Source organism: Oxyura jamaicensis, chromosome 14 (assembly GCF_011077185.1).
Source record: "Oxyura jamaicensis isolate SHBP4307 breed ruddy duck chromosome 14, BPBGC_Ojam_1.0, whole genome shotgun sequence".
Classification (NCBI taxonomy): domain Eukaryota; kingdom Metazoa; phylum Chordata; class Aves; order Anseriformes; family Anatidae; genus Oxyura; species Oxyura jamaicensis.
The window spans coordinates 8,817,336-8,844,963 of NC_048906.1; the positions used below are offsets into that span (position 1 = coordinate 8,817,336).

Below are 27,628 nucleotides of genomic sequence, written 5' to 3' on the forward strand. Positions count from 1 at the left end.
AAACCTCTGTGTAGGCCTGAGAAGGACCCAGATTTCAGGTGTCCCTCGCAGTCTAGGAGATGTTCAGGTCCTTGCTTTTAGCTGATCTGAAGGATAAAGTAATTTACAGTCAGTCTTGAGGATAATGTCTGATCTTGGCTGCTGCCTGCTCCTGCCTGCTGAAATTTGTCCCTGAACCAGTGACCTTTAATAGGCAATATGTGCTGAATTCACCTTTCTCAGTGAATCTCGCTGAAGCTCACATTTAAAGGTCTGTGCAAGTCAGTCATGATCCAAAGCTCGAACAACTGAAGGGAAGATTTCCACTGGCACAGATCCAAACACCGCCAGGCTGTGATGGCTCTGAGAGGCAATACTGCCCAATAAATCCAACTGGAAGCCGTCCATGGAGTTCATTATTGTTTCTGCTGTATTGGGAGCATGGCCTCATGCAAAGCAGAGTCACAAAATTGGCCCCAAATGTTGTTTCTCACTTTAGGCTTTAAGAAGTTATTTGGAGATTGTACATTTAAAAATAGGTATTATTTTTTAAGTGCTATGGGTGATGCCTGGCCTTTTATTGAAGGAGGCCAATGCACAGCGTGAATACCTATGTCTTGTGGTTCTTTCAGGATGACCCTGATGAATTTGTTACGTTAGTTGTCATAAAAATAAAACTGCTTGATAAACTATGTGCTATTTCCCACAACACCAAGAGAGCACCTGGGGCCTTTTCATTTCTCATAGACAATGGCACACAAAGGCTTATGCAACTTTCCTGTCTGCTGATGAATGCTCTCTTCCAGAGCTGGTGTGGTATTTTTAGATGCAAAGAAGTGTCTCCTAACTATATGCTGATCACATTTTCAATGCTTCAGCTGATACTAAAATGTTTAAAGAACAGTCTGAATTCACATACTTTTGTTTGTTGCCTTTTGTATCCTGTGTGTAGCTTTTCATGTGACTGTGCCTATTTTCTACCAAAATCATTGTTTGGGAGATGCCATGCAACAAAGGATATTTTTATCAGGGAAGATCTTTTGAGTTATCCTTGGCCACAGCTATCTGAAATACAGGCTCATGCACATATATTCTCTCTGCAGGCAGAGAACAGAGGCAGGAATAGACTTTATAGGCATGCTTCTCAAATTTTATTAGTCACAGGGCTGCCTGACCTTCAGGAAAAAGCATATCTGGGAACTGTCGTGCCTGATGTTGCCACCCTGGTGTTCATTTATGGCCAAATAACTTCTTTATAAGATATATATTTTTATTAGTTTTGTTTGCCCTTTCATTTACACGCTTGCCTGGATGGGAATGGGTTCCGTAAATCTCGTTGTCTTTGTGGGTCACTGTCTGGTGCCTCAAACAGCATTCTCAGGCCCTAGACCACGCTGAATGCTCTTCTGCCACCTTTGTGGCCTCTGCTCCATCACTCTTATGAGGTGTCTGACAAGCTGAGGAAAACGGTCACTTTTCTGCAAATGGTGCAGTGAAATTAGTTCCTTCTGTTGCAAAATGATGCTGCATACTCAGACCAGCCTGAGACTGAAAAAGCTTTCTTCTCAAATTCAGCTTATCGCTGAAGAAACTTATTATTCACTTTTATGAACAAGAAACAAAACAAATTGTGAAACAAAACACCTACAACAAGCACAAGTGTGTGCTGTAGCTTTTTCTGGTTTACTGGATACTAGCAAGGACACCAGCTCAGAGTACTGTCCACGCTGGTGGGGTTAATACTTTGTCTAGTATGGGAATGACAGGGAGGAGATGGGAATGCTTGAGTACTGGTGAGGCATATCTAGATCCACGTCTGCTCTGGCCTGTGATGCTCGTGCTGGGTGGCAGCTGGGGCAGACCAAGGTAATAGTGGGGTTTTGGGGATTCTTGTGTAGGAGCTGGTGCTTCCAAAGCCAGGCCTTTCAGAGGCAAAGCACCACCCATGTTTGTTTTTTTCCACAGACAAGGACTGCTGCCCTCCTGGCCCTCCTCAGCCTTGTGCAGCGGGACCAGACTGGCGGTGTTGGGCTGCTTTTGCACGTTTGGGGTTCTCCCTCTTTGCTAAGCTGCAGTCCTGGTGCCCTCTCCTCACCTTTTGGGTTTTCAGAGAGGCACCAGATGCATGTGCTTCCCCAAATGGCACTCAGAAGTGGGTGCAAAGTCTGTCTGTGTTTCTTTTTATTTCCAAAAGCAGTTGGCTGTCATTTTCGGTAACATGATGAGCATGGGAAAGGAACGAGCCCTTGTGGTATATACAGCACAAGTGCCAGCAAACATTGCATTGATACCCTATGCTCTTGCAGCTCTACTTCCAAAAGCACTCTAGGGTCCCCTTTCTCACTCTTTTGTCTCAGCAATCACCACCAGACTTGGACTTTCATGATTTTGTGCCTCCTGAAAGACCTTTACATAGAAGCCAAGCTGCCACCGCAGAGAGCTCTTTAAGAGCCACGCTGCCACTACCGAAACAGCCACGTGCTTTTCTCCTCACACACTGGGCCACCAGTGAGAAGCCGTTAACCAGCTGGAGGAAGATGCGTTTCTGGAGGGTATTTTGAAGGAATTAAATATCCCAGTGTTTGGCAGTAAATAGATGAGAGCTTCCACCAGCCCCAGCGGCGTGACAGGGCCGTGCTGAGGAGGGCGCCACCGCTGAGGGACGCCACCGAAGATGGCTGCCGGCCCTGCCCCGGTGCGGGCAGCTCACAGCTGCGCTGCCTTGGGCCTGGCCCCTCCTGGCGGGCTGGTGACGATGACATGGGAGGCAGCTGCTGACTGTCACCATCTCTCGCTGTGAGGATGGGTGAGTGAGGGGTGGTTCTCCCTGTGGGACTGCGATGGCTGTGTGAGGGAGCGGCATGTAATGGTGGCAGGGCCTGGGTGTGACAGGAGGTGTGCTGGGGTGTCCCGGTGCTTCTTCTGAGGGGTTCTGGTGGGGTGTTTGTGGGCTTGGCCCTTTGTGTGTTCCCTGTGTATAGCCGTTAGTGCTGGTTTGCCCCAAAACTTATAGCTCTAAGCAGGAGCAGCAAAACTGGCTTCCCTGCAGGGAAGTAATGGTTCTGGTCTGGGTCCTGGCACGGCCCCTGCCTTCCTTCAGCTACTGGAGTCAGCCTGGTGAGGTAAAAGGTAAGGGTTTGAAAGAAAATAATCTTGCAAAAGGGCTTGTTCTGTGCTGCTTTCCTTCTCAGTCCTTGTCTTCTTTGAATCCAGTTTGTATTTTGATCTTCGAGGACTAATGCAAAGCTCTGCTATAGTTTAGGGTTTGCATTTAACGTATTTCAATATGCAACATATTTAGGGCTGAATTAAACCCATGGGAGACAAAATTGGGAACAGACAGAAGAGTAAATGTAAGTGTATGCGTAGGATGGAATTAAGGCGATGCGGGCAGACGCACAGAAAATAAAATATGGGAAAGGAGACAGGGAGAGCCTGGTCTCTCTTTGTTGTAGTATCAAGCACACTGTGACTAATGGCGATAATTTTTTTCCTATCAGTACTGTAATAGAAGAATAAAACTAATTGTCATCTGCCGCCTGCTGTTTGTAAAGCAGCTTCTCTTAAATAGTTCCTACGTATTGAGTTCAGCTGTCAAAAGGAGCTGCTTTTTTCATGGTCTGCAAAATGCATTTCAGTATGAACACAGCTCAATGCAAAGGTCACCCCATCAAAAATGTTTTCCCTCAGTAGTGAGTATAATGGCAAAAAAGGCATTTTGCAGTCTATTCTCACCATTTTGCTTGATATTTCTTAAATGGTAGACATCTGGAGATTAAATTCCCTTTGATGGGCAGAGTTTGAGGGTGAATGTTTTGTAGTGTATGCTGGGCTCCCCGCCTCCTCTCCATGCCGCGTTATGGGCTCTGTAATCACTACTTATGGCAGGTAGTATGAACCATAAAAAGAGCAGGAGGCAGAAGAGAATTACCTATTGTTTTTCGGATCAGCTATTATTCCTTAGCATATTAGAATGTGTTCCTGTGCGTGTTAGTGTTTTAATGGTAGTTTGGTTCCTTGATGCTTAAATTAGTCTCCCTGTCAGTGTTTCTATTTAGTTGACACATTCCAAGTATGAAAAGGCTCTGGGAACCAGCCTACAGAGCAGGGGAAACAAAAGCAATCGTAAATATCACTACAGACAATAGGCAGAGGTCACACAGCAGAGAGAAGAAGGGTTCTTGCTAACATGCTTCTGCAGAAGGGTCGGGATAAGGCAGTTTGAAGTTATAATTAAGGCTGTGTGCATGCAGGGGTGCTGGCTCACTGCATGTACTCCCAGATCTGCTTGTAATATAACCTGGTGGAGTAAGAAATGGCAACTGAAAGCAGGTTTCATCTTAAGAGGTATAGCTTGCCATGTTTCACACAAATTTTTACACCACCTTTGCTAGTGTTTTGAAGTTGCAGAGGGGAAGTTTAGGGAAGGTTTTGTGTCCCAGGTGGAAATGTTTGCCGCTGCTGTGCTGCCTGGACTAACCCATGGTGATCCTTCTCCAAAGGATTGTGTGCAGGCAATGAAAACAAGGGCTCTGTATGAGATCTTTTCAAATTGTGTCAAGTGGTTATTCAGCTATGGTGAAGGGAAGCTCAGGGTTAAGAACATAACCTCAGCTTTTCTCTTTCCCCTACAAGGAGGAAAGTCACTTGAAAGGAGACATTTCTTACAATTTCATCTGTGGTTTGATTGTGTGCATTGATTTAGGCCTCGCTCTGCTTATATGCACAGGGTAGAGATGTGCACATTTTCATAATAATGAAAAGCACGCACAAATGGCACTAAGCCTTGAATTTTAAAACCTGCTGTTAAAGGTAGTCCTCAGAAGTTCATATTGTAACGGTGGTTGGTGATCAAGTTGCCCTGGAAGACTCATCTGTGGCAGTAGGCCACCTTTGGCAAACAGGACTTCCAGCTGGAAGGCCTTGAGGACATTTGAGTGTCAGTCTGCAGGGAGAACCAGGGCCTGCCTTCACGATGAAAGTAGTGTATCCTCACAGTAGGTCCCTGTTGGTGACATGGGCAGAGTCTGTCCTTGACTTTGTGTGCAAACAGGGTGTAGCAACAGTTTGGAGATGTTAAATGTTCGCCTTCAGAGGGGGCTGCGGGTGCACATTGAACCCAGGGTGTCTGGATCGCTGAGCCTGGGCTGTTAGTGTCGGATCTAAAAAAACGGGTCTGTCAGTGAGCAGCAGAAATGGATGGAAATTTGTTGGACCAGCTTCTCAGATAGCAAGAGGCAGCAGAAATAAAGCAGATCACACTTTACCTGCAGGGAGGTACTATCCAGTAAACCCCAGACGACTTTTGTGGTGATAGTTGTTTTTTATCAGCCACCTGCCAGAACAGAAAACTTCAATTATATCCAGGCCTTATTCTTAAATGTTAGATTTCTCTCTCTCTCTCTCTTTTTTTTTTTTTTTTTTTTTTTTAAGAGAAACTGTAACACCAAATGTTTTAGTTCAGGTCTGTTTTGAGTGCAGCAGAACCTGTGTTGACAGGGATGGGCTTCAAAGGCCTGGGCTGAATTAACTGGCCTGGAATTAGGCAGACAGTGTTTTGCAAGGGGGTTTCAGCCAGGTAAAAACACTCAAGCCTGGTCTCTTCTTGCTTCTGTGCTCTTGTGAAGTCCAGGGAGCTCCTTTAAGTTGTAATGGGGTGAAGGAGTCCCTACTTTGTTTCTGTGCCCTTTTGTCGGTGACAGTGCCACGAGGTGGCAGTGGCCACAAAATAATGTCCGGCCAGAAACACGAGGTGCAGGGAGTACATTTGTCCTGCCCTTTGCTCTTGGTGCTCCAATGTATGGGTAAGTGCCCATACATCCAGCCCCTAAATGCCAGCTGACGCACTGCTCCAACTCACACTTGACTATCTAATCGACCATCGACTTTCAAGTAGACCCAAATTTCCATTTCTCCATTCCTGTGGCATCTGAACACCTCCCTAAACTCAGGGTGAGGGGTGACTGAATCCTTGGTGAATAGGGCACTGCTGTACTCTGTGCACACCCGGGCACTATCTCTGCAGGGCTGCACCTTCCCTGTGGCATGATCTTGGGCATTTTGGGTAGTGATGGTTCTGTCTCCTTTTGGCTGGCATTTTTTCTTCTATTCATGGGCTACCTGCAGTGGAGAGCAGGAATTGCAGCATGAGTAAAAATTAAATCCATCAGCCGATGATGGCTCTGCCGTCTTCTCACAAGGCTCTGTGTCTGAAGGGACAGAAGTTTTCTTACGTTTCAGTGGGACAGGCTTGTAGAGATGTCTGACCTGAAGCCTTTGTAGTAAACCAAGGGATGCGTCCAGTAATCTTGGTGCTGCGTGTCTACAGGAACTTGTAACACCACACAGAGCTGGCACACTGGGTAGCTTTAAGGAACATGGCTAGGAAGGATGGGATAGCTTTTGTGTTCTGCAGTCTAGGTACTGGATAGTCTGAGGGCCGGCCAGGAGAATGGAAAGAGGTAAGAATTGCCTCTATTATTTTTTTTTTTCACTGATAAATCAAGCGCTACAGCACAAAACTTAATAAAGCACCATGGCATTTTGGGCAGAACATTGCACATAAGTGAAATGTGCCACCTACCTGTGATGAAAAGCCCAGCGCTCCACCATCAGGCTCTTGCTGTCACCTCACTGGGGCTGGTAGATAATCATAGGCCTCAGACTTCTGGAGTCAAAACACACACAAAAAAAACACTTCAGGTTCTCCTCTGTAAAATGGATTTTGCTTCACCCAGCGGGGTAATGTGAGGATACACTTGTTGATATTTTGGGGTCCTTGTGTATTTTTGGGAGAGTGCTATGAAAGGCTTGAATGGGAAATTCTTTCTGTCAGAGCATACCCGTAATTAAACCAGTCTGTTTATTCATGACTTCAGGCAGGATTATTATTGTTTTTCTAGCCCTGATCTAACAGATTGTGCAATGTTGTCTGCCACACATCTGCTGCTCAGTGCAGGAGGGTGGACACCTGGTGGCAGTGCAGGGAGAGTACTGGAGTGGAAATGGTGGCCTTGCTGGGAATCGCCTTTGGAGATAAAAGCCCTGCGTGGCTATTTGTGAAACACCTCTTTTCTTTTCTTTTTTTTTTTTTTTTTTTTTTGAAGCAGCAGCGTGGGTAGGTTTGACATCAAACAGGGGATGTTATAAAAGCAAATAACTGCACGCTGGCCAAGTGCTGAAAGGGGCTCCATCAGCCGTGACAGGTGAGCTCACGTGGCACCAATGCTTGCAGCCTTGCTGCACTGCTGCATTGCACGCTGCTGGTTGCCCTTGGGAGCAGCGTTTGCACCGTGCACCTCACGTGTGCGTTGCTCCTCCTCTTTGTACGATGCTGTGTTTCCATCACGTTGCCTGGTGGGTGCGACAGGACAATTGCACGTGTAGTCACGTGCAAGGACTGTGACTGGGTCTGCTCCCCTGAGACTGGTGGGATCGGGGTGGAAGCAGGGGAAATGTCCCCTTGTAGGCAGTGTTTAGTAGGCAGGGGAAGCAACATGTCGGAGCAGGGTGGATGTCTGAGCCCCGCTTCTGCCAGTGTGGATACTTGAGTCTTTACAATACATAAATCTCAGAGAATGTGTGTGCTTTTCTTGTCATGCCAAAGCCAGAAAGCCCTGACCCAGCTGGAGGAAAATAACAATTTGAACAGAGATCTCATCAAGCAAGATGTTCCGGCTCGTTAGAAAACAACCTACTGTATGCTTGAAAGGCGCCTGCAATGCATTAAAAGAAATGGCTCACGCTTGCACTGGAAATCTGAAGTAGAATAGGCAGATACTGACCTCATCTCTCCGCACTGGAAAATGACTGCCACTTAACTTGGTGTTCTCACCATCTTAAGGTGGTTATTGGGGAGTCAACAACATGGAGGCAAGTGCAGATGGGGTGCAGGTGCTTATCAGGTTGCAGCAAAGCCTCTTGGTTGGAGATGTGTATAATGAATGGAAGGCAGGTGAATGAGCGGTGTTGTCTGGCTGCTTAACTGCCCCCTGGAAAGCTCGGGAGGGAAGAATTCAAGGAGAACTGTTTCCTGACCCTCTCACTGAAGGCACGCTGGTGCTGCTACTCACCCTACAGGTTTCTGGTCTGGTGCCCCACGCGTTTGGTTGGGAAGCATGGTCACAGTGCAAAGTGTTGAGGAAAACCAAGCCCGTTTTGTGACACCGCTCTGGGATGATCTGTGGCCTGGCGATAGATGGTGCAGATGGCTGTCTCAGTCTGTTCTCTGCTCTTGCCAGTTCAGAGCTCTGGGTTCTGTGGTTGCAGAGCTGGAGGGACCTTGTCAGGCAGCCTTGCAGGTGAGCACTGCCCAGCTGGGAGTGGAGAGCCTCTCAGCAACAGGCTGTCCTCTTAGAGGTCTTTCAACTAGAATATGATGAAATAAACAGGTTCTGTTTCTGAATGTGAAGTGAACAGCTCAAAACTCCCTAGGAGAGGGGAAAAAATTGAGTGCTTTGCACTGCAGTGGAGCTGTTGGATACCTGCACCAAGGCTCCCTGTTTGGGGATGGAAACTGCTGCTCTGGGAGTTAGCTGAGAGCTTAGGAGCTCTGAGCCTGGCATGGTCTGGAGGTCCCTGGGTTTCCACAGGCCCTGCCAGGAGAGCCAGAGCCAAGCCCTGGCTTGGGAAGGATCTCCTTGGCTTCATGCTCCTGGTTCCCAGCAGGACAGATGTAAGCCAAGGGCCTTTAGCCCTGCGGCAGGCCGTGTGGGAGGGGACCACTGCAATATGTCTGCCTGGCATGCACGGGTCTGCAGGGACAGATGAAGCAGATTGAAGTATATCACCCAGCAGTGCTATACGTCCCAGTGGGGAAGTCTGCCACTTCCCCAGGGAAGCTATTCCAATGGTTTAATTACTTTCACTGCTGGGAAACAAGCTTTTATTTCAAAGCTTAAATGTATTTGACTTCAGTTTCTGCTCATTGGGTCCTATTTTGGTGAGGATTACTCCTGGCTCTCTTTTTTTTGTGTGCAAGTACCTGTGAGCATCGAGTTGTCCTTTTGTTTCGCTCAGACACATTAAATTCCTTATGTCTGTCTCAGCAGGAATTGTTCTCCAGGTCCTGGTTTTCTTTTGGCTTTTGTTTAAACTTGTTTCTGTGTCTTCTCATTCTCTGAAAGTTGACTCTTTGGTCTGGATGCAGTTCTCCTAGAGACTTCTCAGGTCTTCATACAAAATTGAGGTTGCCCTCATGCTGCCCAACACTTGAGCTGTGCAAGACCGACATCAGCACTGCGGAGAGCTAAGTGAGAATTATTTTCCATGATCATTGCTTTCTCCTCTGTATCGTTGTTTCTGTCTCATAAATCCAGCCATGTCTTTTTGGTTCCCAAACATGTGACCTTGCAGCAACCCAGTGCAGCATGTGCTCACTGCTGCAGCCAGTGCAGCTGGGGCTGTGGGAGCTGGGGCTTTGCGAGGCTCGTGGGCATCGGCACAGCCTGCCGAGCTGCCGCCTTCTGCCAGGTCAGTTGTCTGCGTGTTAGTAGCGCTCGTGGAAATGAGAGAAATCTCCCTTCGACCCCATTTCAAAACAGTTTGCTTGCAACTTAATTGACGTTTGTTGACATTAGAAAATTTCTAACCAGCTTCCTTCAGGATTGGCTGGGTTTCAGCAGGGTGGAGAAGGAGGAACTGCTCCCACTCACTTTGTTGGGATTCTGCTGTGTGTCAAGAGGATGGGGATGTGGAGGGGAAGCTGGGTCTGGTGCCCACCGTGGAGGCATTAGGGTACCACTGAGGTGTATGGGCTTTTATAGGCAGTTGCAGAGAGAAGCCAGTGACTGTGATTCAAAGCAACCATCTGCTGTGGGCAGGCTGTGCTGCTGTCCAGAAGAGCCATCTCTGTTTATGATGAATATTTCCTTCTCTGAACTCTGTTATTTGGCTACTTACCACAAGAATTGATGAACCCTTGAAAACTCAAAGTGGGCAATGTTACGGGGAGTCAGTGTTTAATTAAAGATTATTAATGCGTCTGCTCCCCTGTGCAGTGACCCCCGTGAACAAAATCTGGGAGGGCTGCGGAAGGGCAGATATCACCTGTGAGACCTGTTCTGCACATCAGAACAGTCAACGTCTGACAGTACCAAGCAGTGCTGGAGTGAATAACAGCTCTTTCTTCCCACCTGTGCCACGTCTCTGCTGTCTGTGCATGGCTGAGTTGCACTAAAGCTGATGGGATTTCCATGAAGTGCTTGGGCATGTGTTTAGTTTCTAATTTATCAGATTTAGGAGAGACTGAAATATGTGCTAAATGCTTTGGTGAATGGAGATCTTTGTTAGGAAAAAAAAAGACAGAAATCAGAAACAGAATGCAGGATATATATATATATATATAAATCAGGGTTTATATTTTTCTATTTAAATGCAAATATTTCTCCTCATCCTGTTTGAGGATAAATAAGGCAATTCCTCCTTGTGGCTATGCTAGTTTCCTAACTTGAATCTGCTGGTATAATGGGCAGTCAGATTTAAAAAAAAAATAGAGAAAAAGGGAGGCAGTTGGGTGGAGATGGGATGTTAAACATTGTGGAGAGCCTGGAAACTCTGTATCAGCCCAGGGCTTGTAAAGGGAAGCCATCGCTTGGCAGAGACAGCTTAATAGGCTTGTAAAATCTGGCACCATCAAAACCACGATATGGGTTTTATCAAAGCATGGCAGGGGAGCCTTGAGAACTGACAGCTGTATTATCTGTCTTCAGATCGTTCTGAGAGCAACGTCAGGAGCAGGCTGGAAACAGTTCAGAAAATAATTTCATATTGAGGGTTTGCTGGGGGCAGAAACGTATAGGGAAAATTGAAATGAAAGAATTAATAACAGTATCAATAACCTTACTACAGCAGCTATCAGATGTGACATGAAAATTACTTGAAAGTTGTCATCTACTGTGTGTTTTATTCCCATCAGGAAGGTTTGAGGGATGAGAGGAGAATCCAAACAAGGCAATTAAGACTGGAGCATGTTATGGAAAGGAGGAATGGCTGCTGTCTAGAACTTTTAAATGCGTTTTTCCCTGCCAGGTGCAGGGGCTGGGCCAAATTCTGATAACTGGAGCAAATACCAGAGTTCACGGGTTTGTGGAGTGGCAGCAGGGACTGCAGTCTCGGCTGTCAAGCACAGGGCAATCTGTGCAAGATGCTGATCGTTGCAGCAAAAGGCACAATGCAGCTCTTCCTAGAAGCATATGCTAGAGACAGAAGACTCCAGCTAGGGTTTCATACCACCAAAACCTGTGAGCTTTTGAGCAGGATTCAAATTCACTGAAGTCATTGCAAAGATTTCCAGTACTTTTTCTGGGCTGTGGACCAATCCTGTTTAGTCCAGTTAGTGTGGGTGTAGGGGATGGCAGACACATCCTAGTATTTTTTTTCCCCTCCCTGTGTATGTTGACTCTGAGCCACTTGTACAGATTTTTTTTTTCTCCAGGATGGGCTGACTTGCAGCCAGGAGTTCTCTGTGTTTGTCCCAGGCTTCGGGACTCTAGGCCTGAACTGGAATTATCTGCAGCTACTGGAGAAGAGAGCCCAGCACGTAGGTTAAACCACTTACAAATGATGCCACGGCTGAGGCAGCCAAGCTCTATTTCTAAAAGTGACTTAGTTACTTAAGAAGTGAAACTGTGCTGAAAAAGTTCTCTTTCCTGAGGTCCAAGTGCTTTCCAGACATTACCTAACTCACCAGGCTGGGATGGGACAGACTATCGTGATCCCATTTGCCAGTTGCAGGTCATTAACGTGCAGAGAAGGAACTTGTTTTCAGACTTTCCCAGAGACAGCAAGTTTCTGTTGCAGTTAACATTCAAACTTACCCTACAAATCATTCAGAACTGGCATTGTTTTTTGACCTATGTTTAGCTATATTTTTGCTGCATAGCTGGCCAAACCTGCAGTGCTTCCAAGGTAAGAAAGAAGTGAAGTTTGCAGTCTCCATTTTCTAAGTTAGCACTTGTTTTTCTGAGAGCTCCAGAAAACTGATCAGACAAACCAGTGAAGAAGAGAGTCACTTGGGTGGAAGCACAGCGAGTTGCACCCAGTTACCCAGGGCTAAGGGCCCAGTGGCTGTACAGAGGAGAAACGTGGTAGGAGTTAAGTTAGTTAATACTTTCTTGTTTGCTGTCACTGCAGCCTGGTGTATCCTTCCTTGTGGAGACAGATATAAACAGAGAGGTGTATGCTTTTGGGTGGAGCCCAGACGCTGAGGAGCAGGCTCTGTCTCTGCTGGAAGAGAGATGCTGAGGGCTGCCAAGCAGCTGGGAGCTGGCAGAGAAGCAGTTTGATAGCTGGAGGGAGGTCGGCAGCTGCTGTGCAGCTCAGTTCCTTGCTCCACAAGTGTCAGGACCGTGTTCTGCTCCTTCCTGTGATTGGTCCCTACCAGGAAGCCCCTTCCCTGCTGCCCAGGAACCCCTTGGCCCCACGAGGACGGGCTGGCACTCGAGTGGTGATGCAGGCAGACTGGTGCCTGAAGCCACGTGAGATCCGTGCTGCTGGACAGCTGGGGTTGCTTGTGCAGTGTGAATGTGCTGCTCTAAAGCAGAACAGGCTAGAGATGGACTTTCTCGACGTCCACTCCCACTTGTGTAATTTTCTCCTTCCTTTTGGCACAGCAGGAGAAAATGTCTTTCCAAGGGAAAAATGCCGGTGTATTCACTGGTCATGGTGTGGGCTGGGTCTGCCTGCCAAAATAACCTATGAGCACCCAAAACAAGAAAAGACCCCTGTAATTCTATGGCTTTTCTCCCTTTCAACAGTCCATTTTCTTCTGCAATGTGTGGTTGATTTGGCTGGGAGTTATTCAAAGGTAGCTTCCAAAGATCAAAGTCAGATCCAGTCCTTACAGCATTCCCAGCTCTGCCGTTCAGTTGATGCAGATATTAATGAGGTGCATTTTATATGGCCTGACATTCATGTCTTCTGTTTACTCTAACAAGATTGTTCTGCTGTCCCTCTTGTTTTAATAAGCAACAGAGACTCCAAGATCGTGTTCTACAAAGATATTTTTCCACTTTAGGATTAGCAGGAGCAAAACTAGGAATGATAATTTTAACAGGCATAAAACATCAGGATCTTGTTTGATGCCTTCAAAGCAGTGCATTCTTCTCTGCTTCACTTGCTCTGTATTATCACAGGTTTCAAGCTAACACACACATTTCTTGCCCTTTTATCTCTCTAATTGTTTTCACAAGTTCATTAATGATTTTGCAAAAGCTGTAGTGAAACTAAATGACATGCTCATAAACCTTTAAAGGAGAGTATACCAGGCCGCTGATGGGAAAAGTCTCATTAGTCTTTTCAAATCACTCCCAGCAGGTTTTTCTGCAGATTCAAACTTGTTAGGCACATAAATATGCTCCTCTAATTCAATCGGCTGTGCTGATGGTGTGACAACTGGAATTTACTCTGCTTTTAAGCAGCCACTGAGAGCGTTTTTCTAGAGCAGCTGCTCTGAGAGCCAGAACCGGGCTGAATTCTGAGGATTTATTGCAATTTATGGAATCTCCTGGACTACTGGTGTTGTCTGCTTTGTTTCTAACATAGCCCTGTGGTAGCACATCAGATAATCACTGGGTTTCTCTCTGAGCTGGGAATGCTGAGGTGATGATGGCATGGGAACCTAAGCCAAGGCTGAAGACACTTTGGGAGTTCTCTTGGGTCAAGGATTGAGTTCTGTAGGATTAATCTCAAAGTGGTAAGAGAGCTCCTGAGTGGTCTCCACAAAGATGGGTTCTAATGTGTGTGTGGCCAAGGGGCTGAGAGAGGAGCTGGGTGTGGATGAAGGTGGCCACAGCATCCGTGGGAAGATGTGTCCCATGTCCCCTGAGAGATGATTCAAACCTTGGTGACCCATGCCCTGGCCCCAAGGAGAGAAGGACAATGACCTTTGTCACCGGTATTCTTCAGCAGCGCTTTGGGCATGAACAAGTTTCAGTGCAGCAAGAGGTAGGGGAAGGCAAGGAGGGCTGGCCTCAGCATGAAGCAGGGCAGGGAGGAAGAGGACAAGGAGGAGGGGGCTGGGGTGGGCGTCCAGGTACAGAGGAGCCATGGGGAACTGAGACCAGAAGGCTGAAAGCTTCTGCCAAGTGCAGGGGATGTCCTGAACCACTAGAGCAGCTTGTATCCCCCCACAACCCCATCTCAAATATGTTCTTCCTATGCTGAGATAAGGAATGAAAATGATTTTCCAAATCTTGAGCGTGCTTTGAACTAATCCAGATGAGGATATTTGTACTTCACAAACCTTAATTGAATTTGATTTCCCTTTTGTATGTGGAGTTAATTTATGTGGCACGATTAAAAGATATTTTATTTGTACAATAGGACCCTAGGACTGGAGAAGGCGATTAAAACACCAGAACAGCCTCTTCTGGAATCTTAACTTTGCTGAAAGCATAACGATCCTTTGACATGATATTATAGCCGAGTGTTTTTGAAAATAAGCTAAATGTAAGGATGCATTCTAGGTGATCACTTTTCTATGCAAGCTCTATTTTATGCCTGACAGTGGAGAGCTTGGAAGCTTTAATTGGACTAAACAGGGGATCCTAATGTGTGTTTTGGATCACACTGCTCAGAGTTGCCTGAATGAAGCCGAACTGTTCAGGAGTGTCACTTCAAAGGGGTACAAAGCCCTCTGAGCTGTGTTTGTGGTGTTGTCACCTCTCTGTAAAGCCACCCGGCACCAAGCTGGCATTATCACCTTAGAAAGTGAGTAGGCCTCAGTGACATGGAGGAAGAACAAACTTCTTTCTCCAAGTAAGCAAAAAAAAGGCAGCCGAGCTGCATCTGGTCTGGGCTTGCATTGCTGCATATAGCTGTGAGCACAACTGTTAGATTCTTGTCTTGTACCACCTCTCTTGGAAGAGGGACTTCCTGTAACTATTTTCAAGGCCTCACTATTTCTGAGAGTTCACAGAAGCTGTAAATAGCTGGTTTGGGTGGTTAGAACTGACAGCTGTTGTAACCTGCACTGCGTGTATCACAGCCAGGTGCAGCCACCAGTCCTGGCTAGCCCAGGAGGCCAGGCATGTCTGCTGATGTTTCACCTTGACTCTGTTGAGAAGAGCAAAGCCCTTGCTGGGGCTAACTGCTCAGCTGAAATGTCTGGGGCCGGGTGGTGCAGGCCTACAGGTGTAGGATGCTCCTGACCATGGCATGGGCAGGCTACGCCCCTAAACTGCATCTTCTGCAGGGCAGGGGAGCAGAGAGCTTGGCAGGCTTTTCCTCTGCAGGGCTGCTGTCTGCAGCAGGAGTCGGGTAAGCTGCTTTCCTGTGCTGCGGGGCTGCATGCAGTGTCTGCACCGTGTTGAGTCCCCTCCTCTGCACACCTCGCCCTGGCTGGGAGCTCTGCCCTCGGGGTTAGGCTGATGCCCTGTAGCTGTCCTCAGGGCACATCATGCCATGCAGCCTGGGAACACCGAGGATGCCACTTTGTGCTGGAGCCTAATCTCTCTGACAATCCTCTATCAATTATTAATTTCCTCTGATCCTTTTACTGCAGTGCATTAGACAGTTGAAGCCAAAATGTAAAAGAGCAGAAAAATGCCCATGGGCCGTGAGAGCAACAGGCAAGCGGAGAACAGATCAGACCTGGAGTGAGTGGTGCCCTGGGCAGAACGTCCTGCAAGATCAGCTGCCTTTGGGGTTACAAGGCACAGGCATGGTATGGAGTAAGCTGGGAGGGAGGTGAGGGTTTTCCTGGGATCAGAGATGGAGAATTCATTATTTTTTATGGAAAGTGACATCACAGCAAAGTGCTGGTTTCCGCAAGACTCCCCATGTGAGTTTTGTTGGGGACCATCTGCAATGGCAGAAATAGGATTCTAAACTTCCATTTTAGAACGTTTTACAAATCTACTTAGTTTTATAACAAAGAATTCAGGATAACATACGAAACTCCTCCATTTGTTGTTTGTTTGCTTGTTTTTGCATGTAAAATTGTAGAAATCTTGACCTTGCTTCTTGGGATTAACTGGAGAAGGACCAAGTCTCAATTTTCTTCCCCACCCCAGGACAGAAAATTTTTCACATATCTATCGGGCCATCCTTATCTGAACACCACAGTTGAGTCACTTATCACTTTGGCTATTTTAGCCATTTTTTAAGCATCTAAGTCCCATCCATTGTTCTCCATTTCTGCAGCAGAGCAATTTTCTCCCCTCACAGCGCAGTAGTACTGCTGCTTTCCTGTGTGCACAGCGCTCTGACATCTCTGCATAGGAGGTGCGGTTCAGTGCAAAGTCCTTCTGTTACACATGAGAAAATAATTTGCAATTAAGTTATTGGATGAATTCCTCTTTTGTTCTGTCTGAAAATGGCCTGTGAGCAGATTGCTAAATTCTCAAACGATTCATTACAACGAATTGTGAGTTTCTTGCATAACTAATTCCTGGTCTGACTAGAACAAACAGTTCACAAGGCATGGCTGGAATTGGTAATTGCTGAGTTCTTCGAGTAGATGGTACACAGAGGGAGGCTGGCCATTCACTCTGGACTGCAAGCAGAGGAAGATGTGGTGGAAAACTTGCTGTTGATCTGTGCTTTAATTCTGAGATGTCTGGTTCAGATCTGAGTGCTCATTTTCTTGAGGGGTCGAGCCCAAGAAGTTGAGGACAGATGGTTAAACCTCATTTTATGGTGGATATTTGTTGGGGGGAGGCCTCTGTGTGAGGTAAGGCTGTGTGCTGGGGTTTGGGGAGGGCGGCGTTAGCCCCTCTGAAAGATCTCTTTAAAAATCCCAAATAATGTGAGTGGGAGAAATCAGAGGAGCAAAACTATGGACAGTCCTTTGGCTGAGGAGGAAAAGGGAGCAAACCAAGTGCTGTGCCACCAGGACCTGAGGTACGAGGCAGCCCGAGGACAGGAAGGCAGCACCGGGGCTGGCCCCATGCCTTGTGTCTGGTGGTGCTGGTAGGGGCAGAGCCCATGACTGCCGAATCGCCACCGGCCTGGCCAGCTGGTCAGTGGTACAGGGCTGGAAGACGGACATGAGCATAGCAGCAAACATCACCGACCGTGCCAAAACTGGAAGGGCTGGGCTTGGTGCTGTGCTGCTGGCAGCCCTTATTGTCATCGCTGCTGTCCCACCGCCGAGCACCTCACGGGCAGCTGCCAGACACTGCCGTCTGCGTGCCTCTGCTCGCAGTACTTGGAGACAGAGCAGGATGAAAAATATTGCCAGTTCTTGCTTTATTGCGTCCTGGTGGTTTCTGGCTGTGGTGGTTTTGTTGCCTGACCTGGTGTAAAGGTGGGCTGGAGCATTTTCTCCTCTGTGCTCTAAATCTCGCTTTCACACCATTCTTCCTCTCATTAGGAAGAGCTGTTTGTGGCCCCACTAACACAGAAGTGGGCACCAGCTAATGAAGGTGGGACTGGTGCTGATTTTCTTGTCTCTGGTCTGACTATCCCCTCTTTGCCCCTGTTAAAACCGACCTGGTCACATACACAGCAGCGTTCACTCTCTCCACATTTTGGCTGACCTGAGCGAGCGCAGCTCCCAGACCAACTGCACTGGCATCAATGGTTGGTTCATTCTGTGTTAATAAAAAAAAGCTGAGGGTATCAGACGTTACCGTGGCTTTTAGAAGCACCCCGGCATCCCAGTGCCTACCAGCCTGTCCCCATGCCTGACCTCTGTTCGCTGATCCGCTTCGTGTCTGTGGGATGCTTGCCAAATCTGGAGCGATCCAGGAAGGCAGTCGGTGAAACCCAGAAGACTTCTCGCTCCTAAGATGCTTTTAGCTGGGTGGCAGCTTCCGTCCCCGCTGCCTGGCCTGGGAAGCGTTGCGGTGGCCGTCCGGGCAGGGTCGGTAGGTGGCAGCGTTGGACCCCGCTGGGCCCGAGCAGCCCCGGAGGTGTTGGAGCAGGGGCTGGGCTTCCCTCGAGGAGGGTTTGGGGGAAGCGGCGGGCAGCCCTCTGCCCCCGGCTTGCTGCCTGCTGGGCAGCCCGGGGGAGCAGCGTGGTGATGCCTGGGGTGGCCTTCCTGGTGGGAGGAAGGGGCAGTCCTCCCCGGGTGGCTCAGCACCTCTGCTCGGGGCCGGGTCGGAGCAGGCGGGCATGTTAGCTCCACAGGCATCTTCCTCCATCCAGAGCCACCTGTGGAAGCGCCCAGCTGGGATGTGGCTTCTGGTTGTGATTTCTGGGGAGGTCACCGTGGTATTTCCAAGGGGCAGGGAACGTGGGCAGCGCGGTGTGCACGGCAGCGGTGTGCTTTTCTGGGTGAGCCTGGCTCGTTCCGCGTGGCAGCAACTCTCACGTGTCCAAACTGCGGCGTGGGCTGATGAAGGATGGCTTGTTCTGCCCTTCTGGTGCGAGAGCCGCAGCTCCTAAGGGCTGGTTCCTGGAAAACTAACCAGCGTTGCTGTAAGATGAGGATTTGTGGTTTAATAGCTATCATGGGAGCAGCTCCAGGAATCCCTCTGCTGCGCGGTCACCGTCCTGCACGGGCTTCTGCCCTCCAGGCAGCGCTTTTCTTCCCACTGCAGGGGCTTGGCGTGGTGCTCAGCTGTCCATGTGCTGTAATGCTGTCAGGAACAGTCAGTACTTCGCGGATTTGTGATTCCTGACTTCCACTGACATTTGGAGCAATCTCCCTGCCCAATGTGAGATACTTCTCTGTGCAAGAGAACATACAAGAGGCTGCTGCATTTAATGTATTGGAGTAGTGAGACACAGCAGCGGTTTGCGCTGATTTATTAGGAAGACAGCAGCGCACCATAGCATATTCTGTAAATATAAGCACAAACAAATGATGCTACCTCCAGCTGTAAATTTCCTTTACAGCTTAACTGTCCAAATTAATAAATGCAGGAATAATGGATTCATTCAAACAATTGGTTCTATCACAAGCTACTCGCCTGTTGAGATGGGGGCACACTTGGCGGCCCTGGGAGGATCCAGGATGTCAGTGGATGCTGATGTGGGGCAAAACAACATGTAATTTAGGGTATGGCCTGATGTCCTTGAGTCTACTGGAGGGGGTTAGTCCTGGGGAGGTGGAAAAATCCTTAATTTCTGTGTTGCGGTCCCCTGCAGGGGTGTACAGCACCCTCTTGGAGCTCTCTCTGCATCTGACAGGAAAGGCTTGCTTGCCATTGTTGGGTCCTACTCCCTGACTTCTCTTTTTTAATATTTATCAGGCATGAAACTGGTGACCTCTGCACTGCAGTGACCAAATGTCTCTCCTATTGGAGACTTGTTCACTTCTGTTGTTGTATTGAAATCTGGAAAGTGGGAACAGGGAGAAGTGCTCTCCATTCCTTTGTCCATACAAAAGGAGGTAACACACATACCCTCATTTTTATAGAGAGCATTAATTCTTACTTGCAGTGGGGCTGACAGACAAGCGAGGCTGACGGGAGGCAGTGCCGTGTGTCTCTTATCACATCTCGTAGGAAGTTGGACGCAGCCAGCTGGCAAACACCAGCAGCTCTCCTGAGTTCATAGCTCACCCTGTTTGTGTTGACACTTCTGGCAAGCAAAGGTAAAGAGTTATCCCAGCTACAACAACCCGTGGGGGCTCGCTCTGCATTTTTCTTCATTTGCCTGAAATTAGAGTCTCGCTAAGCAGGAGCAGCTCATGTGCCAGCGTTTCCCGGTGTCGCTGCTGGCTGGGAGAGCTGCACAATGCTGCGGGAGGCGGCACCTGTCACGATCTGGTCCCACTTCAGTGGCCGCCCTGCTTACATCTGCTTCTCCTCCCTCTGAAACCCTGCTGTTTTTTTAACCCAGCTGCCCCCAAACCCAGCAGGGAGCTGGTGGGAGGTGCTGTAACCCCCGAAGAGCAGCAGGCTGTCAGCTGGGGTTAGTTTTATTACTGGTTTGATATTAACTGGTTGATAACAGGGAGAAACTTCACCTGAAGTCCTGCCCGAGCAAATGAGATGTTGCTGATGGGCAAGGGCTGCGGTAAAACACCCTCAGCTCCAACGGAGGTGCTGGTGTTTGCAGGGGGTTCCTTTGGACTATCAGAGCCCCCTTCAGCTTCAGAAGCATCCACACAGAGGCCTCGACTTGAGCATTATTATTGAAGTCTTTGGGCCTGAATCTCTTCCCATGCCATCTTACCCCCAGGTGACACTAGAATGATTTTCCTCTTGATTCTTTTACATCATTGTGAGATAAAATCTTGTTCCAATGTGAACCTAGAATGTACAGGAAAGCAAAACACCAAAGGAGGAAAAACAGGCCCAAACTGGTAGACCTTTTGCAATACAAAATTGGTTTGGGAAACTTTACATATATTGAAGTGGTCTTTGGACACAGGGTGTAATGGCAGGTCACTTTGTAGCACATGAAGCCTTGCTAAAAATATACAGCACACATTGGATTGGTATTTTAAATAATGATAAAAGAACCAGTGCTGAGGTCTGAAGAATATTTTTTTCAGTTGAAATAGATGCCAGAAGAAAAACTGCTATTTATTAATCTAAATGTACTGAATATATTTCTGATGAAATATTTTGTCCTTTGAATAGCTGCTGTAGTTTATGTGGAATATGTCAAGTAGTTGTGTCATTATCTGGTGTTCTTTAATAGATTCAATTGCAGTCTTATTTATGGGTCAAATAATAAGATCCTTTTTCTTCCTAATACGATGATGCCTGTACCCTGAGAAGAGCAGTGGTGGCATGCTCTGCCAGTTCACATTTTCCAGTTGCTGAGGAATATCTGTGATTTATGCAGACAGAAAAATAAATACAAGAGAATGTTTTCTTATGGTGTTTTCCTTTTTTTTTTTTTTTAAAAAAAAAAATACAATTTGTAGAACAGAGGTTACACCTGTGAAAGGGAAATGTGGTGTGGATCATTGCTAAGAGGTGATGCATGGTGATCGGACATCCTTCTGTACCAGCTCCAGGTCAGGATTTAACAAGTCTCAGGAAGAAATGGGCTGCTGGGTGATTACTGCGAAGAAATGGAGCCTTTTGTCTGAAGGACTCTCCGAGTCCAGAGCTGGGCAGTAAGTGAAGGTGACTGAAATCTGAGTGGTTTCTGCATCAAATTCATTTGCAGGTTGATGTAAAGTCTTAGTACAACAGGAATAAAAAATCACGCCTATTGCCCATGCCACTGTTTGAACATAAAATGTGGTCTGTCTTCACAGAAATATTTAAGTCATTTTAAACTTAGTTTTGGATTTGTTTTTGCTTAACTTTAATTGAAGTCTAATTTATCAAGACTAATCACCTGATCTCTTTACCTCCTTTCTGTGTTTTATTTTATTTTTAATTAAAAAAAAAGGGCGGGGGAAGGCCAAGGAAAACTTCATCTACCTTGGTAGAGAATTTGGCTTAAAAATCTGTAGTGACTTGATGACCTTGCATAACCAGAAGGCCAGAAGATTAGAGCCACCAGTTCTGTGTCGAGTAGCCACCAAAGCTGCTATGGGGTGAGTAGGGTACGTCGGGGCAGGCACTGACTGAATCTGTCTGCCACACGTGCTGACCTGCACAATCAGAAGAATTAACGAGCGGCAGATCTGCAAGTAAGGCAGTCACTGGTGGCCCATACAGGGAGCTGTGCTTATGTGTCGCTGGAAAAATGCCTCAGGAAGCTTTCTTTCTCTCTGCCTTGAAAAGCAAACAAACATATTTTCCCCATCCTTAAGAGCTGACAACTGGCCTTCGCAGAGAAGAGAGGAAATTAAAAATTAAAGGAGCCCCAAATGAGTTCACTCTTTTGCCAGCATCCTATGTTTCCTTAGGCTTTGCTCCAGTGCTTACATCGTCTGCACTGTTAATAACAGTGCTTTCCCTTTAAAGTCGGTTACTTCTATATTCTCCTTCTTTTTAAAAATGTGACCTTTGGCTTTTGACCTTTCATAATCACTATTAATTAGTTCAATGGGAAAAAAAATAACAGAAAGGGCAGAAATTATAATCTGCTCTGTCTGACTGCAGCCTTTGACCCCGGGACCTTCCCTTTGAGAAGTGCCTCCCGCCATCCCTGGGGATGCTGGCTCCTGCCTGAGGACAGCTGCTGGCAGCACGTGGCTCTTTGTGTGTGCATCCACCGCAGCCTGCAGAGGCAAACAGCCTTCCTCTTGTTTCTCATCAGCCTTGGTGTCCTGCCCTTCCTGCAGCCTTTTTGACCTGCTATTTGTATTCAGTAGCCACAGTTATCCTCTGGCTCGACCGCTTGCGCCCAGGAGGCTGTCACGCTTCACCTGGAGCTTCACCCTTCATCCCAGGACTGGGGTGCAGCCTCGGTGGGCAAAACCTCAGATGTGGGCAGTGCAAGATGGTGGTCCCGTGATCAGAGCTGGCCCTAAACCACCTTGTGTTGTCTTGTACGTCTTGCAGTTTTAGAGCAAAGATACTTTCAAGCTCCAGATAATTGAGTGATAAAAAAGGCTGAAAAAACAGCCTCCCATGGAACTGTGCTCTGTCACTGCACCTGTCCTGAAGCTCCCGGGTATCCCCCTTCGGAAACACCTTGTATTATAACGTGGTCTGAAGTGAACAAATACTGAAGAGAGATGGAGGACAGAAGATTTCTTTCCTCACAGTTTAGCCATGTATACTGTGAAAGCATCTTCCTCAATGCTCGAAAGCTCTGCTCACCTCTGCCTTGCTGGCTGGCTGAACTCACGCTGCCTGTTTCTCCTTCCAGGATGACAGCCAGGAAATTATTACAGCGCAATTTAAAGACCATAAAATATAAGATGAGCAGATGGCAGGTCGCGTCTCCTCTCCATGAACAGCCTATGTCACCGTGGCACTACTTCAGCGCATGCTGAGCCGCACTCGCAAAGTCCAAACAAGAGCCGTCACCGGCGGAGATGTCTGTCAGAGCACCGTCCCAGCAGCACAGACCTTACGACTGTGACAAAGAATCTGGGCATTGGCAAGGAGCTTTAGCAACAATGAGCTTTAAATACCTGCTGCTAAGATAATCACAATAATCTGTCTGCCAGCTTTTTCCTAATGTGCATTTTCTAATTCATTGTGGGAGGCAAAATCCTCTGACCGGTGGAATGAAGACGTGGCGCTGTGACTGTAATTTAAATTGTTAAACAACTGGAAGGAGCCGCTATCAACCAGAAATCCTACCCAAAGAAGAATAGCAGCCTTCACAGATTAATTTTTAAAAACAACAACTAGAATTTAGTCTTTTCATAGAAAGGGATCCTTGATTCTTTGCAAGGGATCCTCAGTTCTGTGCAAGGGATTAAAAAAGCACCCATCCCAGTTTCAGGATTTGCTGGTTCTGTTCCCCTTCTGATCTTTCTGAGTCTACCCTTGGAGATGGGTTCTTACACTTTTTCTCTCCGTTCCCTCTCCATGCACTGCTGTAGTCTGTGGGGATGGGATGCTGAAATCGCTGGTACGGTCACTCCAATGTCCCAGACAGGATGTTCTCAAGCAAGTTATTTCTCTTCCATTGAAATGGGAAAAACAAACAAAGGTCTGTCATGTATTGGTCCTTGCTGCAGCAGCTGAGCTGATCCCCTTATCCTTTCAGCATGAATTACGAGAAGGCTCTGCTCCTATGCACAGCACTTTGCTGAAGAAGGCTGTATGTTTCCTATTCATCACCAGCACAACTTGGTGCACAGGGACACACCATTGTGTAGAAAATGTCTTTTTTTTTTTAGTATTAGTAGAACAAAAACTGAAGAGCGATCTGGGATATGATATCCAGCTAATAATATGATAGGAATGTGTCTCCTCAAAAAAACAAAAGAGGGAAGGGTTCTGGCTAAAGGAGCCACACAGCTGTAACAGCAGGGCCAACAGGTAACTAACACGTACTGAAAGAAGCACAGCTACTCAGAAAGAATTTCTTATGCAAATTATTTTCAATTAGTGAAGGTGATTGTTTTTCCTTCTTTCACATCCACAGCCTCATTTATTATTTCCCCTTCTAAGGTGAGGGAGGGTGAGAAGGGAGCAAGGAGCCAAACATTCAGCAGTTTTTCAACCTGCTGCCCAACAAAGGGCGGCAGCTCAGGACCCTGGTCCCTGCCTCGTGAGTCCACCTCATGCAGATTTGGATAGTGCATGGACAAACACCTTGCCTTTGGTAGGTGTAGGTGGAATTTGTTGTATTGTCCCCCTGTTCCCACGTGACTATGTCCACGTCCTGCAGAGGCTGCGTTTGGCACCTGTGTTGGCAAAGCCCTCCCAGAGATGGATGCTGATGGGGCTGGGAACTGCAGCTCCTGCTCGCCTCTGGAAATGGCCTTTCCAAGGACATTTTCAAGAGGCTTGCATTGCTGCTTGCTGTTCAAGCTGAGCAATAAATAACATCTGAATATCTGCAGCTGCTTTTGGCACCTTTCACTAGTGCAGAAATTCCCCTTGTGATCTGTGAAAAAATCATCACCAAAAATCCTTTATTTTCGAAGAAATGTTTCTCAGCAAAATGTCACCTTTCATATAGGCTGGCTGAACTTCGCCAGTTGTGCCGTTTATTCAGCAGGGAGCATTCTAGTTTGCACTTTGCATTTCTAAGAATTGAATTTGTTAAATGGAGCACTTTCCACTGACAGAGCAGGAGTCCTGCTAGGGTTTTTTTTTTTGCAGCTCGAAGCCATTTTTACTTGTATCATGGAGCTTCTGAGCCCTGTTGAATCTGGCTCAGTGTTTCTCAGGGGACGGAGGAAGGATTGCTAATAGCTTTCCAACCCACTTTAGTCTCTCTCTTCATAATGCGAACGCTCAGCAAAACAGACTCAAGCAAGGTCCTTGTCCTGGATGACTTTTTGCTAAAGAAGTTAGCAATGCTCTAGTTAGCAAAATCTCTTAACCCCTGTGGATGCGGTGCAAACTTACTGGTACGCTACAGCAAAGATAACCTAAGACAAGCCAGGAGAGGAGCAGTGCACCTGTCACAGTTAAACCTTGATGCAACCAGTTCCCAACACGTGTACTCAGATGTGCCAGGGAGATAACCTAATCTTTTGACCTGAATCAGGAAAATTTGTTATTTCCTCACAGAATCTGAAAGCGATCCCTCATTTTCCCTCACAGACAGACAGAGTTTGCTGTTCTTCAAAGAGTAAGTTGATTTTGCCTTTCTAGAAGACCATTTGTTTCTTCTACATGAAATTTATTACTAGGTGCATTTTCCACAGCAATCTTACTTCCTGAAAATATATCTCCAAACTTTTGTTGTTCTTTTAAGACTTCTCCCATGGAGGTTGTACATTGTGAGGCCATGCCAAAGGGAGTAGGTACTCATAAGAACTCATTGCAAATTCTTGCAGACTTGACTTTTTTAATGCTTTTTCTTATTCCTGTCATACAGTGAAATGAACCGTTAGATGACAGATACTGGACTCTGACAGACATCTCATCTTGTATTGAGGCTAGTGACAGTCTGAAAGAAATTGCTCGTCTGAGTCAACAGCCAGCTCCTCCAATTGTGTTTGTCTGCAGTGCTAATTTCATTTCTTTGCTCAGTTTTCCTGGAATCTGAGCACACACTGACCTGATAAATAACTGAAGCCAGCAATAAAGATAAAGAAAAATTCTACACTCCAGAGGTCAAGTTAGCCTCCAAATCATATTTGCCCTAATGGAGAACAAATTCAACACTACCAAAAGTCAAATGAATGTTTAGTCACCTGAGAAAATACCATTATAAGCTGAAATGAGCCCTCATTATTTTTTCCATTTTATTTCTTTAATTTCTCCTTGGCTTCTGCTACAAAACTAAAAATAAGGACATCAGTCAGAGGGTACTTCAGAGGCACCCTCAAGGAAGGTGCAAGGTTCTAAGGTAAATTAGGGCTGGTGGCTTTTAAAATGGATGAAATCACTTACGTTAGGCCTTCAGGATGCATATTTTCATTTACTTGATTTATTCCTATTATTTAAGTTCTAATGTGAAGTGACACAGACACTATGGAGCCAGGCTGAGGAGGAACTTTATAGCGAGCTGTCAGGGCAGAAAATCCCATTGTGAAGGGACCTGTTCCTCAGGGCTGTGTGTGAGCGTGCAGCAGCAGAAAGCCAAGCGAATGATTTAAAAAGAAAAAAGAGAAAAGATGGTCAGACGGTGAATTAGGCAGGGAAATTAGCCGTGGTGCTATTAGGCACTAAGGTGGTACACAGCCTTGTGCAGAGGGCTGCAGAACTGGGCCGAGGGCAGAACCCGACCTCTTTCTGCCAGTGAGGTGGTGACCTCTCTCTGGAGGTGAGGAGGAGCCCTCAGCCTCTCATCCTGCTCTTTCCACGTGAGCTGCTCCCTTCCTTATCCACCCAGCCTCTGACTTTTATCCTGCTTACATCTCTGCCTTCTGGCATTGTGTATGTGAATATAAAGGCTGGTTATTGTCTGATGCATTACTTCTGATAGCCAAACTGGTTTGTTTTGGAGCCCAAAAGGTAGTTAGTAAGTATATATGTATATCGTTGCTAGTCTCATCAGATCACATTACCGTATCATGAGCATCCTAAAACAAAGATCCTGGCTAAGGCATCTTGGCAATAGCAAGTCTTTGAAAGATATTCAGCCTTCTTGAGAAGTGATGGAAACAACGGGGTCAAATACTGCTTTAATAGCACGACCAAGACTTCCTGGTGCAATTTAATCTTGGAAATTTCATAAACCAAACGTATTCTGCAAATCATTGAAGGAGAGTAAAGAGTTGTGGAGGTAGATATTGTCATGGACTGGGGAAGAGTGGCGAGCCATTTCTGTATCCTGTGGTGTCCCTGTAAAATCTCAGCACTGTCTTACCTCAGCTGATGTCTGTTTTGTTACTTTGGGCATACGAGTCTTAATTGTTATGGGAACTTCTCTACTTTGTCTAAGTGCAGTTGTGGAGTTCATTAAGGGTATCCGTATAGCTTGGCTCTATATGCAAAGGATGAAACCTTTTCTGTTCTGTGGAGGTCAATTATTTATTATAGAAATCTCTTTGCTGATGTGTGCACCTGACGGCAAAAGTAATTGAGTGATTGACTTGCATATTAACGTAGTGCCGTGGAAAAGGATGGGCACATCAGTAATGTCTGTGAGCTTCTGTGCTACAAAAACGTATGTATATTATAAGATTGGGGGGGGGGGAGGGTTATAATAAATCACTTTGGACCAGCTTACTGAAGGATGCCTTCCTGTATTTTGTGGTTTTTATTTGCTTTTGCTGCTGTTGGGATGGGAATTCACTTGGTGCAAGTTTCCTGTAAATTTCAAATGCAAAGTCCCCAAGCAACTCCTTGCCCCTATTTCAACAAAATCAAAATATTTTCAGAAGAAAATTCAGATTTTTGTCAAAATTATTTTCTTTACAGAAAATATTGCAGGGAGATAACCATGGACCATTTCAATATTAACATGAGCTGCCAGCAATGTTGTATTTTTAGTGATGGGTGTCTCCCTCTCAATGGCCAGGTTTCCATCTTGTGTACAGCTCCCCTGGTACTGGGACATCTCTCTTCTCATGGAGCTGCAGGATTTATGTGTCAGCGATTCATCTGGGAGATGGCAGCCCTGCAGCAGAGCCTGGTTGAAGAGGAGAGGGAGAACAGGAGGTATGCAGCTCATAGTCACCATGGGCACAGTCCCAGGCATTTTACAATCAGATATGTCAGTATTTTTTTGGAGTGAAATCTTCTTGAATTTTTCTTTTACTGCATATTCTGTACTCTCATTCAATTTCAAATGGAAACAAATATCAATATGTCATACATCCTGT

The 27,628-nt window shown here is 46.6% G+C and overlaps 1 long non-coding RNA gene across 2 annotated transcripts; it reads left to right on the forward strand.

Moving 5' to 3' along the window:
- Positions 1-2,352: 2,352 nt before the first annotated feature.
- LOC118174118 lies at positions 2,353-27,628 on the forward strand. Of its 2 annotated transcripts, none has more exons than XR_004754551.1 (3): positions 2,353-2,785; positions 22,594-23,720; positions 27,325-27,628. It is a non-coding gene; the product is annotated as an uncharacterized LOC118174118 (long non-coding RNA). The 2 variants fall into 2 exon arrangements; XR_004754550.1 differs by lacking the exon at positions 2,353-2,785 and adding an exon at positions 2,849-3,108.